The sequence below is a fragment of the Saccoglossus kowalevskii genome, chromosome 12, assembly GCF_978046115.1.
Source record: "Saccoglossus kowalevskii chromosome 12, keSacKowa6.1, whole genome shotgun sequence".
NCBI classification, from domain to species: domain Eukaryota; kingdom Metazoa; phylum Hemichordata; class Enteropneusta; family Harrimaniidae; genus Saccoglossus; species Saccoglossus kowalevskii.
This window is the reverse complement of record NC_140652.1, coordinates 22980010-22994143: the sequence shown is the minus strand read 5'-3', so window position 1 is coordinate 22994143 and position 14134 is coordinate 22980010.

Sequence of the window (14134 nt, the reverse complement as noted above, 5' to 3'; positions counted from 1 at the left end):
CACATGGATTTGTTTGAACCAATGCAATCCATACACACCAACAAGGTACATGTAGAAGCTTGGCTTGCATGGATGTAAACATGTATGTTGACATGTGATACACATGGATTTGTTTACACCAGTGCAAGCCATGCTCGCTAACAGTGTAGATGTAGATGCCTGGCGTGCATTGAGATGAACATGTATGTTGACATGAGATGCACATGGATTTGTTTGCACCAATGTAATCTATGCACACCAACAGCGAACATGTTGAAGCTTGGCTTGCACGGATGTAAACATGTATGTTGACATGTGATACACATGGATGTGTTTACACCAATGCAAGCCATGCATACTAACAGTGTACATGTAGAAGCCTGGCTTGCATGGATGTAAACATGTATGTTGACATGTGATACACATGGATTTGTTTACACCATTGCAAGCCATGCACGATAACAGTGTAGATGTAGAAGCCTGGCTTGCATTGACGTGAACAAGTATGTTGACATGTGATGCACATGGATTTGTTTGCACCAATATATTCTATGCACACCAACAGTGTACGTATAGAAGCCTGGCTTCCATGGATGTAAACATGTATTTTGATATGTGATACACATGAATTTGTTTGCACCAATGCAAGCCATGCACACTAACAGTGTAGATGTAGAAGCATGGCTTGCATTGATGTGAACATGTATGTTGGCATGTGATACACATGGATTTGTGGCAAAACAATCAGGTGAATGTACACCAACAGTGCACATGTAGAAGCATGGCTTGCATTGAGTTGAATATGTATGTTGACATGTGATACATATGGATTTGTTTGAACCAATGCAATCCATGCACACCAACAGGGTACATGTAGAAGCTTGGCTTGCATGGATGTAAACATGTATGTTGACATGTGATACACATAGATTTGTGTACACCAATAAAAACCATGCACACCAACAGTGCACATGTAGAAGCATGGCTTGCATTGAGTTGAATATGTATGTTGACATGTGATACATATGGATTTGTTTGAACCAATGCAATCCATGCACACCAACAGGGTACATGTAGAAGCTTGGCTTGCATGGATGTAAACATGTATGTTGACATGTGATGCACATGGATTTGTTTACACCAAAGCAAATCATGCAAACCAACAGTGTACATGTAGAAGCCTGGCTTGTATTGATGTGAACATGTATGTTGACATGTGATACACTTAGATGTGCTTACACCAATGCAAGCCATGTACGCTAACAGTGTAGATGTAGAAGCGTGGCGTGCATTGAAATGAACATGTATATTGACATGTGATACACATGGATTTGTTAGCACCAATGCAATCTATGCACATCAACAGAGTACATGTACAAGCTTGGCTTGCATGGATGTAAACATGTATGTTGACATGTAATACACATGGATTGGTTTACACCAATGCATATCATGCACACCGACAGAGTACACGTAGAAGCTTGGCTTGCATGGATGTAAACATGTATGTTGACATGTGAACACATGAATTTGTTTACACCAATGAAAACCATGCACCAACAGTGTACATGTAGAAGCCTGGCTTGCATGGACGTAAACATGTATGTTGACATGTGATAGAAATGCTTTTGTTTGCACAATGGCAAGCCAAACAAGTGAATGTACACCAACAGTGTAAATGTAGAAGCTTGACTTGCATTGATTTTAACATGTATTTTGACATGTGATATAAATGGATTTGTTTGCACACTGGAAAGCCAAACAGGTGAATGTACACCAACAGTGCACATGTAGAAGCATGGTATGCATGGATGTAAACATGTATGTTGACATGTGATACATATGGATTTGATTACACAAATGCAAGCCATGCACACCAACAGTGTACATATTGAAGCTTGGCTTGCATGGATATAAACTTGTATGTTGACATGTGAAACACATGGAATTGTTTACACCAATGTAAGCCATGCACGCTAACAGTGTAGATGTAGAAGCCTGGCTTGCATTGATGTGAACATGTATCTTGACATGTGATGCAAATGGATCTGTTTGCATCAATGCAATATATGCACACCAACAGAGTACATGTAGAAGCTTGGCTTGCATGGAAGTAAACATGTATGTTGACTTGTGATACACATGGATTTGTGTACACCAATGAAAACCACCAACAGTGTACATGTAGAAGCCTGGATTGCATGGATGTAAACATGTATGTTGACATGTGATACACATGCTTTTGTTTGCACACTGGCAAGCCAAACAGTTGAATGTACACCAACAGTGTACATGTAGATACCTGGCTTACATGGATGTAAACATGTATGTTGACATGTGATACATATGGATTTGTTTACACCAATGCAAGCCATGCACGCTAACAGTGTATAAGTAGAAGCCTGGCGTGCATTGAGATGAACATGTATGTTGACATGTGATAAACATGCTTTTGTTTGCACAATGGCAAGCCAAACAGGTGAATGCACACCAACAGTGTACATGTAGAAGCTTGGCTTGCATTGATGTGAACATGTATGTTGACATGTGATATAAATGGATTTGTTTGCACACTGGCAAGCCAAACAGTTGAATGTACACCAACAGTGTACATGTAGAAGCCTGGCTTGCATGGATGTAAACATTTATGTTGACATGTGATACATATGGATTTGTTTCAACCAATGCAATCCATGCACACTAACAGTGTACATGTAGAAGCTTGGCTTGCATTGATGTGAACATGTATGTTGGCATGTGATACACATGGATTTGTGGCAAAACAATCAGGTGAATGTACACCAACAGTGCACATGTAGAAGCATGGCTTGCATTGAGTTGAATATGTATGTTGACATGTGATACATATGGATTTGTTTGCACAATGACAAGCCAAACAATTGAATGTACACGAACAGTGTACATGTAGAAGCTTGGCTTGCATGGGTGTAGACATGTAGTTTGACATGTTATACACATTGATTTGTTTACACCAAAGCAAATCATGCAAACCAACAGTGTACATGTAGAAGCCTGGCTTGCATTGAGGTGAACATGTATGTTGACATGTGATACACATGGATTTGTTTGAACCAATGCAATCCATACACACCAACAAGGTACATGTAGAAGCTTGGCTTGCATGGATGTAAACATGTATGTTGACATGTGATACACATGGATTTGTTTACACCAGTGCAAGCCATGCTCGCTAACAGTGTAGATGTAGATGCCTGGCGTGCATTGAGATGAACATGTATGTTGACATGAGATGCACATGGATTTGTTTGCACCAATGTAATCTATGCACACCAACAGCGAACATGTTGAAGCTTGGCTTGCACGGATGTAAACATGTATGTTGACATGTGATACACATGGATGTGTTTACACCAATGCAAGCCATGCATACTAACAGTGTACATGTAGAAGCCTGGCTTGCATGGATGTAAACATGTATGTTGACATGTGATACACATGGATTTGTTTACACCATTGCAAGCCATGCACGATAACAGTGTAGATGTAGAAGCCTGGCTTGCATTGACGTGAACAAGTATGTTGACATGTGATGCACATGGATTTGTTTGCACCAATATATTCTATGCACACCAACAGTGTACGTGTAGAAGCCTGGCTTCCATGGATGTAAACATGTATTTTGATATGTGATACACATGAATTTGTTTGCACCAATGCAAGCCATGCACACTAACAGTGTAGATGTAGAAGCATGGCTTGCATTGATGTGAACATGTATGTTGGCATGTGATACACATGGATTTGTGGCAAAACAATCAGGTGAATGTACACCAACAGTGCACATGTAGAAGCATGGCTTGCATTGAGTTGAATATGTATGTTGACATGTGATACATATGGATTTGTTTGAACCAATGCAATCCATGCACACCAACAGGGTACATGTAGAAGCTTGGCTTGCATGGATGTAAACATGTATGTTGACATGTGATACACATGGATTTGTGTACACCAATAAAAACCATGCACACCAACAGTGTAGATGTAGATGCCTGGCGTGCATTGAGATGAACATGTATGTTGACATGTGATGCACATGGATTTGTTTACACCAAAGCAAATCATGCAAACCAACAGTGTACATGTAGAAGCCTGGCTTGTATTGATGTGAACATGTATGTTGACATGTGATACACTTAGATGTGCTTACACCAATGCAAGCCATGTACGCTAACAGTGTAGATGTAGAAGCGTGGCGTGCATTGAAATGAACATGTATGTTGACATGTGATACACATGGATTTGTTAGCACCAATGCAATCTATGCACATCAACAGAGTACATGTACAAGCTTGGCTTGCATGGATGTAAACATGTATGTTGACATGTGATACACATGGATTTGTGTACACCAATAAAAACCATGCACACCAACAGTGTACATGTAGAAGCTTGGCTTTCATGGATGTTAACATGTATGTTGACATGTAATACACATGGATTGGTTTACACCAATGCATATCATGCACACCGACAGAGTACACATAGAAGCTTGGCTTGCATGGATGTAAACATGTATGTTGACATGTGAACACATGAATTTGTTTACACCAATGAAAACCATGCACCAACAGTGTACATGTAGAAGCCTGGCTTACATGGACGTAAACATGTATGTTGACATGTGATAGAAATGCTTTTGTTTGCACAATGGCAAGCCAAACAAGTGAATGTACACCAACAGTGTACATGTAGAAGCTTGACTTGCATTGATTTTAACATGTATTTTGACATGTGATATAAATGGATTTGTTTGCACACTGGAAAGCCAAACAGGTGAATGTACACCAACAGTGCACATGTAGAAGCATGGTATGCATGGATGTAAACATTTATGTTGACATGTGATACATATGGATTTGATTACACAAATGCAAGCCATGCACACCAACAGTGTACATATTGAAGCTTGGCTTGCATGGATATAAACTTGTATGTTGACATGTGAAACACATGGAATTGTTTACACCAATGTAAGCCATGCACGCTAACAGTGTAGATGTAGAAGCCTGGCTTGCATTGATGTGAACATGTATCTTGACATGTGATGCAAATGGATCTGTTTGCATCAATGCAATATATGCACACCAACAGAGTACATGTAGAAGCTTGGCTTGCATGGAAGTAAACATGTATGTTGACTTGTGATACACATGGATTTGTGTACACCAATGAAAACCATGTACACCAACAGTGTACATGTAGAAGCCTGGATTGCATGGATGTAAACATGTATGTTGACATGTGATACACATGCTTTTGTTTGCACACTGGCAAGCCAAACAGTTGAATGTACACCAACAGTGTACATGTAGATACCTGGCTTACATGGATGTAAACATGTATGTTGACATGTGATACATATGGATTTGTTTCAACCAATGCAATCCATGCACACTAACAGTGTACATGTAGAAGCTTGGCTTGCATGGATGCAAACATTTATGCTGACATGTGATACATATGGATTTGTTTACACCATGGCAAGCCATGCACGCTAACAGTGTATAAGTAGAAGCCTGGCGTGCATTGAGATGAACATGTATGTTGACATGTGATAAACATGCTTTTGTTTGCACAATGGCAAGCCAAACAGGTGAATGCACACCAACAGTGTACATGTAGAAGCTTGGCTTGCATTGATGTGAACATGTATGTTGACATGTGATATAAATGGATTTGTTTGCACACTGGCAAGCCAAACAGTTGAATGTACACCAACAGTGTACATGTAGAAGCCTGGCTTGCATGGATGTAAACATGTATGTTGACATGTGATACATATGGATTTGTTTCAACCAATGCAATCCATGCACACTAACAGTGTACATGTAGAAGCTTGGCTTGCATGGATGCAAACATGTATGCTGACATGTGATACACATTGATTTGTTTACACCAAAGCAAATCATGCAAACCAACTGTGTACATGTAGAAGCATGGCTTGCATTGAGGTGAACATGTATGTTGACATGTGATACACATGGATTTGTTTGCACAATGGCAAGCCAAACAGATGAATGTACACGAACAGTGTACATGCAGAAGACTGGCTTGTATGGAAGTAAACGTCTATGTTCACATGTGATACACATGGATTTGTTAACACCAATGCAAGCCATGCATACTAACAGTGTACATGTAGAAGCCTGGTTTGCGTGGATGTAAACATGTATGTTGACATGTGATACACATGGATTTGTTTACACCAATGCAAGCCATGCTCGCTAACAGTGTAGATGTAAATGCCTGGCGTGCATTGATATGAACATGTATGTTGACATGTGATGCACATGGATTTGTTTGCACCAATGCAATCTATGCACACCAACAGCGAACATGTTGAAGCTTGGCTTGCACGGATGTAAACATGTATGTTGACATGTTATACAAATGGATGTGTTTACACCAATGCAAGCCATGCACGCTAACAGTGTAGATGTAGAAGCCTGGCGTGCATTGAGATGAACATGTATGTTGACATGTGATACACATGAATTCGTTTGCACCCATGCAATCTATGCACACCAACAGAGTACATGTAGTAGCTTGGCTTACATGGATGTAAACATGTATGTTGACATGTGATACACATGGATTTGTGTACACCAATAAAAAACATGCACACCAACAGTGTACATGTAGAAGCCTGGATTGCATGGATGTAAATATGTATGTTGACATGTGATACAGATGCTTTTGTTTGCACAAAGGCAAGCCAAACCGGTGAATGTACACCAACAGTGTACATGTAGAAGCATGGTTGCATTGATGTGAACATGTATGTTGACATGTGATACACATGGATTTGTTTACACAATGGCAAGCCAAACAGGTGAACAGTGCACATGCAGAAGCTTGGCTTTTATGGGTGTAAACATGTATGTTGACATGAGATAACCATGCAAGAGGATTTGTGTACACCCATGCAAGCCATGCACACCAACAGTGTACATGTAGAAGCCTGGCTTGCATTGATGTGAACATGTATGTTGACATGTAATACACATGGATTTGTTTGCATCAATGCAATCCATGCACACCAACAGTGTACATGTAGAAGCTTGGCTTGCATGGATGTAAACATGTATGTTGACATGTAATACACATGGATTTGTTGACACCAATGCATATCATGCACACCGACAGAGTACAAGTAGAAGCCTGGCTTGCATTGATGTGAACATGTATGTTGACATGTGATACACATGGATTTGTTTGCACAATGGCAAGCCAAACAGATGAATGTACACGAATAGTGTACATGCAGAAGCCTGGCTTGTATGGATGTAAACGTCTATGTTCACATGTGATACACATGGATTTGTTAACACCAATGCAAGCCATGCATACTAACAGTGTACATGTAGAAGCCTGGTTTGCGTGGATGTAAACATGTATGTTGACATGTTATACACATGGATTTGTTTGCACCATTGAAGCCATGCACGATAACAGTGTAGATGTAGAAACCTGGCTTGCATTGATGTGAACATGTATGTTGACATGTGATACACATGGATTTGTTTGCACAATGTTAATTAAACGTGACTTTTCTACATCAAAATAAGTCTCAAATATTTGTTGAGACATTTATTCTCTCAATTTAACAACCCTGTAGAGGTGGAAATTAATTAAATGACAGGTATTTACTCACAAATATATGGCCAATAATTGTCCACACGTTTATTCTCTCAATTTTACAACTTGCAATTGTGGACGTTAATTAAACGCGACTTTTCTACACCAAAATAAGTCTCAAACATTTGTCCACACATTTATTGTCACAATTTAACCACGTGTTAATAGTGGAAATTACTTAAGCGCGACTTGTTTAATCAGTTGACATCAATGCAATTTAACCACAGACAGTGCACAACAGAGTATCATTATTGAGTTACAATTATTAACAGGAACGTATCTTGGCATTAGGGTTAAGGCAATATGTACACTAACAGGTTATGACGTAGTGATCAGGAGGACCCGAGTTCAATTCCCATGCCTTTTCGATTTTTCTCACAAACACTAATTTGCAGTAAAGCTAATTATGACAACAAATTATTCACTTGCATGAATACCAACATGGCTCAGGGCATTTGTACAATGTCCGCAATATTTAGAGATCGCTGGTTCGAATCCAGTTAGTACGATAGTTTTAATGTTAGTGAATACAGTGCTAATATAAATAGGACTTAAATCCTATCACTTGCTCTCCAAATGGGCCCTTCTTTTGTATTGACCCCCTAGGGATTGCTAATTTCCCATTTCAAGCTCTTCCCTCAAAAATAATATAATGCCCTCTTTAGAATGTATTGACCCACACTAATAATGAATATTCACTGCCACGTCATGAATAAATTAGCATACTTTTTAAAAAATGCATAAAGTGTAGGTACGTCTTCTGGAACCCTGCCATTACTACTACTCTTCAGAAAGAAAGTCATAACCGACGTCATTTCATAATGGGTACCGCCGCTACCTACGACGGTAATTTGTACTACAACATCCTATAAAAAGCAAGTAAACTAATACCCAGCATGGAGTCGATATTTGACCTCAACATAGACTTTTATCGCCGCTTGGGGGCGCTATTACGCAGCTACACTAAAACACATTTAGTACATGCATTTTGATAGTATAATAAGAAATGCAACGGAGCTCGACACATTGATCATTATTTTCCTTAACTGTACATTTCTTCAATCAAAAGAAACACAATGAAGGAAACAAAATGCTTCCACATTTCAATTAATTAATGTTTATCTTATTAATAGTTCATAGTGACGTCATCGAGGGGCAAAATACTTGTATCTTGTATTTATTCCCGTTGATGTATGTGAATTATGTATATTACAGCCCTAGTGGAAAGCAGCTATATTTAGCTAACACAGCATTTTCCGTTGAATATCATAAATGATCATAGTCATTGTACGAGATTTCGCTACCGTTGATGGCGTGCTTGAGAAATTCCGAGACAGTCTGTCACAGGCACAGTCACGCATTTACGTACGCCCTATATACTATTAATAATATGTTTACTATTATTAATGTACCTCTGTAAATAATTCAATTTTTTATGTAGCATCTATGGAGTACCTGCAGTAAAAACTTTAGCGGTCATAACATTTCAGTCATATAGGGTCATAAACTCATTAAATATATATATCCCTAATATCTTAGGCACTAATGCAAGTACAAACATGGAACCAGCTAACATTTTCAATGACCATATATGGTCAAATAACTCATTAAATATGCATGTCTCTAATATCTCAAGCACTATTGTATGGACAAACATGGAACCAACACTATATCGAAGACATTGAACATGAGCAATAACATATTCGATGACCATATAAAGTCATATAACTCATTAAATATGCATATATATAATATCTCGATCATTATTGAAGTTAGAGATATGGAAATAACGCCATATTGAAGGCAATTGACAAGTGAATTGGCCAATATATTCGTTGACCATGTATGGTCATAGAACTCATTAAATGTGCATGTCTACAATATCTCAAGCACTATTTCATGTACAAACATGGGATTAGCGCTATATTGAAGCCAATAAACAAGAGGATTGGACAACATATTCGTGACCATATATGGTCATAGAACTCATTAAATATGCATGTCTACAATATATCAAGCACTATTGCACATACAAACAAGGAACCAATGCTATATTGATGACATTGGACAAGAGAAATTGATAATGGTTCAATGTTATATGGTCATATAATTCATATATTGTGATCCGTTCATCATGCTGTGATTTGATCAACATATATTGTGATTAATTTGCTTACAGTATACAGTAATTTGATTACAGTAAATGTCTCTGTCACACTTAAGGTTTAAGCGACAAAGAGTGGTTTAAGGTAGAGATGCAGGTTCGTGGGCATTTTTCGTGATTTTTTTTTTTTTTGCTTTTTCTCACCCAGACAGTCTTGGCTAGATAGTGTTAAAATTTCGGAGCATTGTCATTGTTGGAACATACTCAAAAATCAATTTTAAAATATAGGAAACCGAGGCACGCTTATGTGATTAAAAGTCCCGAAAGTTTGTTTGCGTTGCTCTTTGATTGACAAGTCACTGTTGATGTTATATGCAAATGATTGCTGGCCCCAGTTACGGAGCAGCCGGTGTGCGACTTCCTGTCCTGGCTCTCTGTTTACTTACCTCAAGCGCGATCAACTAGCAAACTACAAAAAAACAGACAAGACGTAGACGATACACTTGTAACTGATAAGTAAACTTTTTCACCCTTAAATAAATTGGTTTTTCATTTATTTTCATGTAGGAGGTAGCGAGGATAGGGCGATTTAATTTTCGCGCAAAACAAGGCCACAATTTTTCTTGTTTTCTTGGTGCATAGATTTCAAGCTTTTTCGCATTGTGGGCGAAACTAAAAAAATGTTTCCACAAATTTTTACTCCAACGGCATTTTAAAACTGAAGTAAACATTTTTCGTTTCGATGTAATGATTATCGTGCTAAAAGAATTGTGATGCAATTGACAAACAACACTGCTGTTGCTGTCATCGATAACTAACTTTTCAGTGCCAAAATACACAAACATAAAATGCTCGGTTAATTAAAAATAAAAAAAATACCCTGGAAATTACCGAAAAATCAGCAATGAGATGCTGTTTTTAAACACCGCGGAAAAAATCATGCACTCTGCGATGCCATCTTGGTTACCTTAATCGGAAACCCCCTTGTCAGCACCGGTAGCGATGTCGCCAACTACGTTGTATGGTCGTGATCGGCGACCTCTGGTACTAAGGAACTCTATGAATGAGGTATTTCCAGAGGTCAGGGTTCATTTAATTTGCATCAACCTGTCTCGTCTGTAGTTGAATGAAACCTGCATCGATTTACAATAGTTCCCTTCCAATGTGACTTTATTTCGAATTTGTTTCACCAGCGTTTGCGAATAGTCGTTGTGTAGTAAAATATTAGGGCCTTTTTCAACGTGGTCATCTAACTTCGCACGGTCCACGGAAACTGCGTCATACAAAGTATTTTTTAAAGGTTTGGGGGAAGGTAAATTTAGACTCAACCCATCCAATTGCGATCGCTATGTTTATATAACTGTATGAATATCTCATCGGCTTTACGTAATCCATTGTGTCCCTCCCTCAGTGGAATTGATAACACGACGCCATGACAGTTTTCACGCTAGGTTGAGACTTCGCGGACGATTTTTTGTCCGTTTTCCTCGAATTGTAAATGTTTTTATTTTTTTTTACCTGACGATTTAACATCGGCAAATTACGGTGTATGGTGTATTTCTAGGAGTTTCTGTTACACATATGAAGCGAATGATTCGTTTTAAAACTTTTTTTTTTACAAAATGGCGATTATCTCAGTTTCATTTTTTACTCCAAATTTCAACTTTAAAACTATTTAACTTCTAGACGGTTCATTTGTTTTCGATGAAATTTTCAGGGGTCATTATTCAGGTCTATCCTAAGTAAATGGCTTCGTATGGTTTCACGGTCTTTACTGGAACAGAAACAATAGAGCTGCCAATTAGCGGCTCTGTTAACTGTGGACGATTTATAAAATGTGAATGTTTCAAAGAGCACTGTGTAAAAACTTTTCAATGGAAGCACTAATAAATAAGCCATTATGTTCCTAGTAAACAGAAGTTTTAAATAAGTGTTCTTAAATTAAAATCAGGGTATGCATTCAAAAGTTAAATAGTTTTAAGTGCACTTTCACCTAAAATGCATGATTTTAACCCAAAATCAACACCACTTAATATGGTATCATAGTACATTATTGTAAACCATAAAACTCAAAAGTTTAAATAAAACTCTTTCAAATGATATATAACTTGATTGGTAAAAAGTATATTTTACTCATCATGTAATTACAGTAATTAGAGGCAATTAGAAATATAGTCTCCCAACCTGCATCTCTACCTTAAACCGTGGTTCTAGAGGGCGCTGCCATGAAGAGATAGGTGCAGTGCACGTGGCTCTGTGGAAAGTTCAGTAACATTTGCTATATTGGTTGTACAACCCGTCTTAGATTAGCTGATAGCATGTCGGGAAGGTGGAATTGATATTGATATTGACAAGAGCAGAGAAGAAAAAACTGGTAGAAAGCCAAGCTGTATCTTCGAAGGCGACGCCATTGGAAACGCGAGGTAAAATTACATACTTCATGAATAAAGACAATACAGTAATGACAGGTGACGGGGGCGAAGCTGACTTCAAGGATTTTCTGATAAATACAATAACACGCATTGATCAAAATATGGAGAAATTAGTATCAGAAAGTATAACTATTAACAGCAGAGTGGATGCAGTTGAGAGTGATTTAACGAAGAACAAAGAGGATTTGGAGGAGCATCAACAAGAATTTGTGTTGTCGTTTGAGAATATGAATAAGAGGGTCAATGAACCTATGACACGTGTTACTAAACTGGAGAATAAAAATCAAGTTATGAAAAAACAGCTACGTGAATCAAGTGAGAAACAACAGAATCAAGAAAGGTATTCACGTGAATATAACTTGCGATTCCACGGTATACAGGAAGGTGACAACGAGGAGTATGTTGAAGTTATTGAGAAAATACTAGTGGATAAATGTGGTATGCAAGCGGATTTAGTGGAAAATGCTCTCCGAATAAATATTTGTGAAGTAGGTAAAACAGAGAACCGGCCCTACCCAAGACAAGTATTGGCGATGTTCTCCAGTCGTCCAAAGAAAGAAGAAATCGTACGAAAACAAAGAATTACGTTAAAAGATATAGGAATATATGTAAAACGGGATATGATTATTGAAGACTTTCAATTAAAGAAAACATCGAACGCTGTTAATAAACGTGCCTACAATAATGGGAAACGATCTATTTTTTGAGGGGGTGTTTTGTACATTGGTGGAAAGCAGTATTCGCCTAATAAAAGATGATGTGGTGTAATGTAAAGAAGAATAAACAACAAGTTATAAATCTGACACTGGGTAAGAAAACAAAATGTTGAGTTTTATTGAGTTAAGTCTTTTCATATGATTTATTTATCAGTTGTTACTGTATGACTAAATAAGTGGTAATTACTATACAGTTTCTTACAGAAAAAAAATGTTGAGTTTTATTGAATTATATATTTATATATATGGTTTATTTAGCGAATTGTTTATGGTTACTTTTTTAGGGTTGTTCCAGACTGGCATTATAAATTTTCTTTATGACTAAGTCGGTGGTAATTAGTATACAGTTTCTTTCTCATGTTGAATGTATCATCCAATTAAGTGTAAGATTTTAAACTGGTATCATACTTCTAGTTGTGGTTGTGGTTGTTCAAACAATAATATGGCGCTGAGTGTGTTATTACTGCAGCATTATTGCATTATTACATATTTTGTCAGTAATATTTGAGTGCCAATAATATTTTTCCTCCTTTTTCTATTTCTAAACAGGTAGTTGTTCTAATTTGGAAAGTGTGTGGAAGAGGGAGTGGGGTGGCAGTGTCATTTATTCACATGGCACACAAAATGGTTTTGGGGCAGCAATATTTTTCAATAAAAAATTGTTGTTGAAGTAGAAATTTGTGTTTGTATTTTAGATTCCCTCCTTGTTTATCCAGTGTGGGGTTAAGGCATACATTAAAATCTCCTCCCAAAATTAATTGCTTACCCTCACCTAACATGCTATTAAAACTAGAGCCCCACAAATCATAAAACAGAAGTTGTTCACTGGAGATACTGGGTGCGTAGATGCTTCCCAATACCATTCGTAAATTTTGGATGGTAACATCCAGATACACAAATCTCCCTTCATCATCATTGATGTTATCATGAATTGTAATATTGGCTCATTGTCTAAATAAAATACATACACCCCTACTGTGATTAGTACCATGTGAGACAAATATTTTGCCATACCATTGTTTTGTCCACTGCTCTTCAACTTCTTGAGAACTGTAAGTCTCTTGCAGCATAATAATGTCGCATTTTTTGCGTTTCAACCATGTAAATAATTTGGTTCTCTTTATATTGTTTCTAATACCCCTCACATTAAGTGAGAGTAATTTAATTGAGAGATCATTCATGGCAAACTATATTCAATGCCTTAATTGGTTTACAGTATA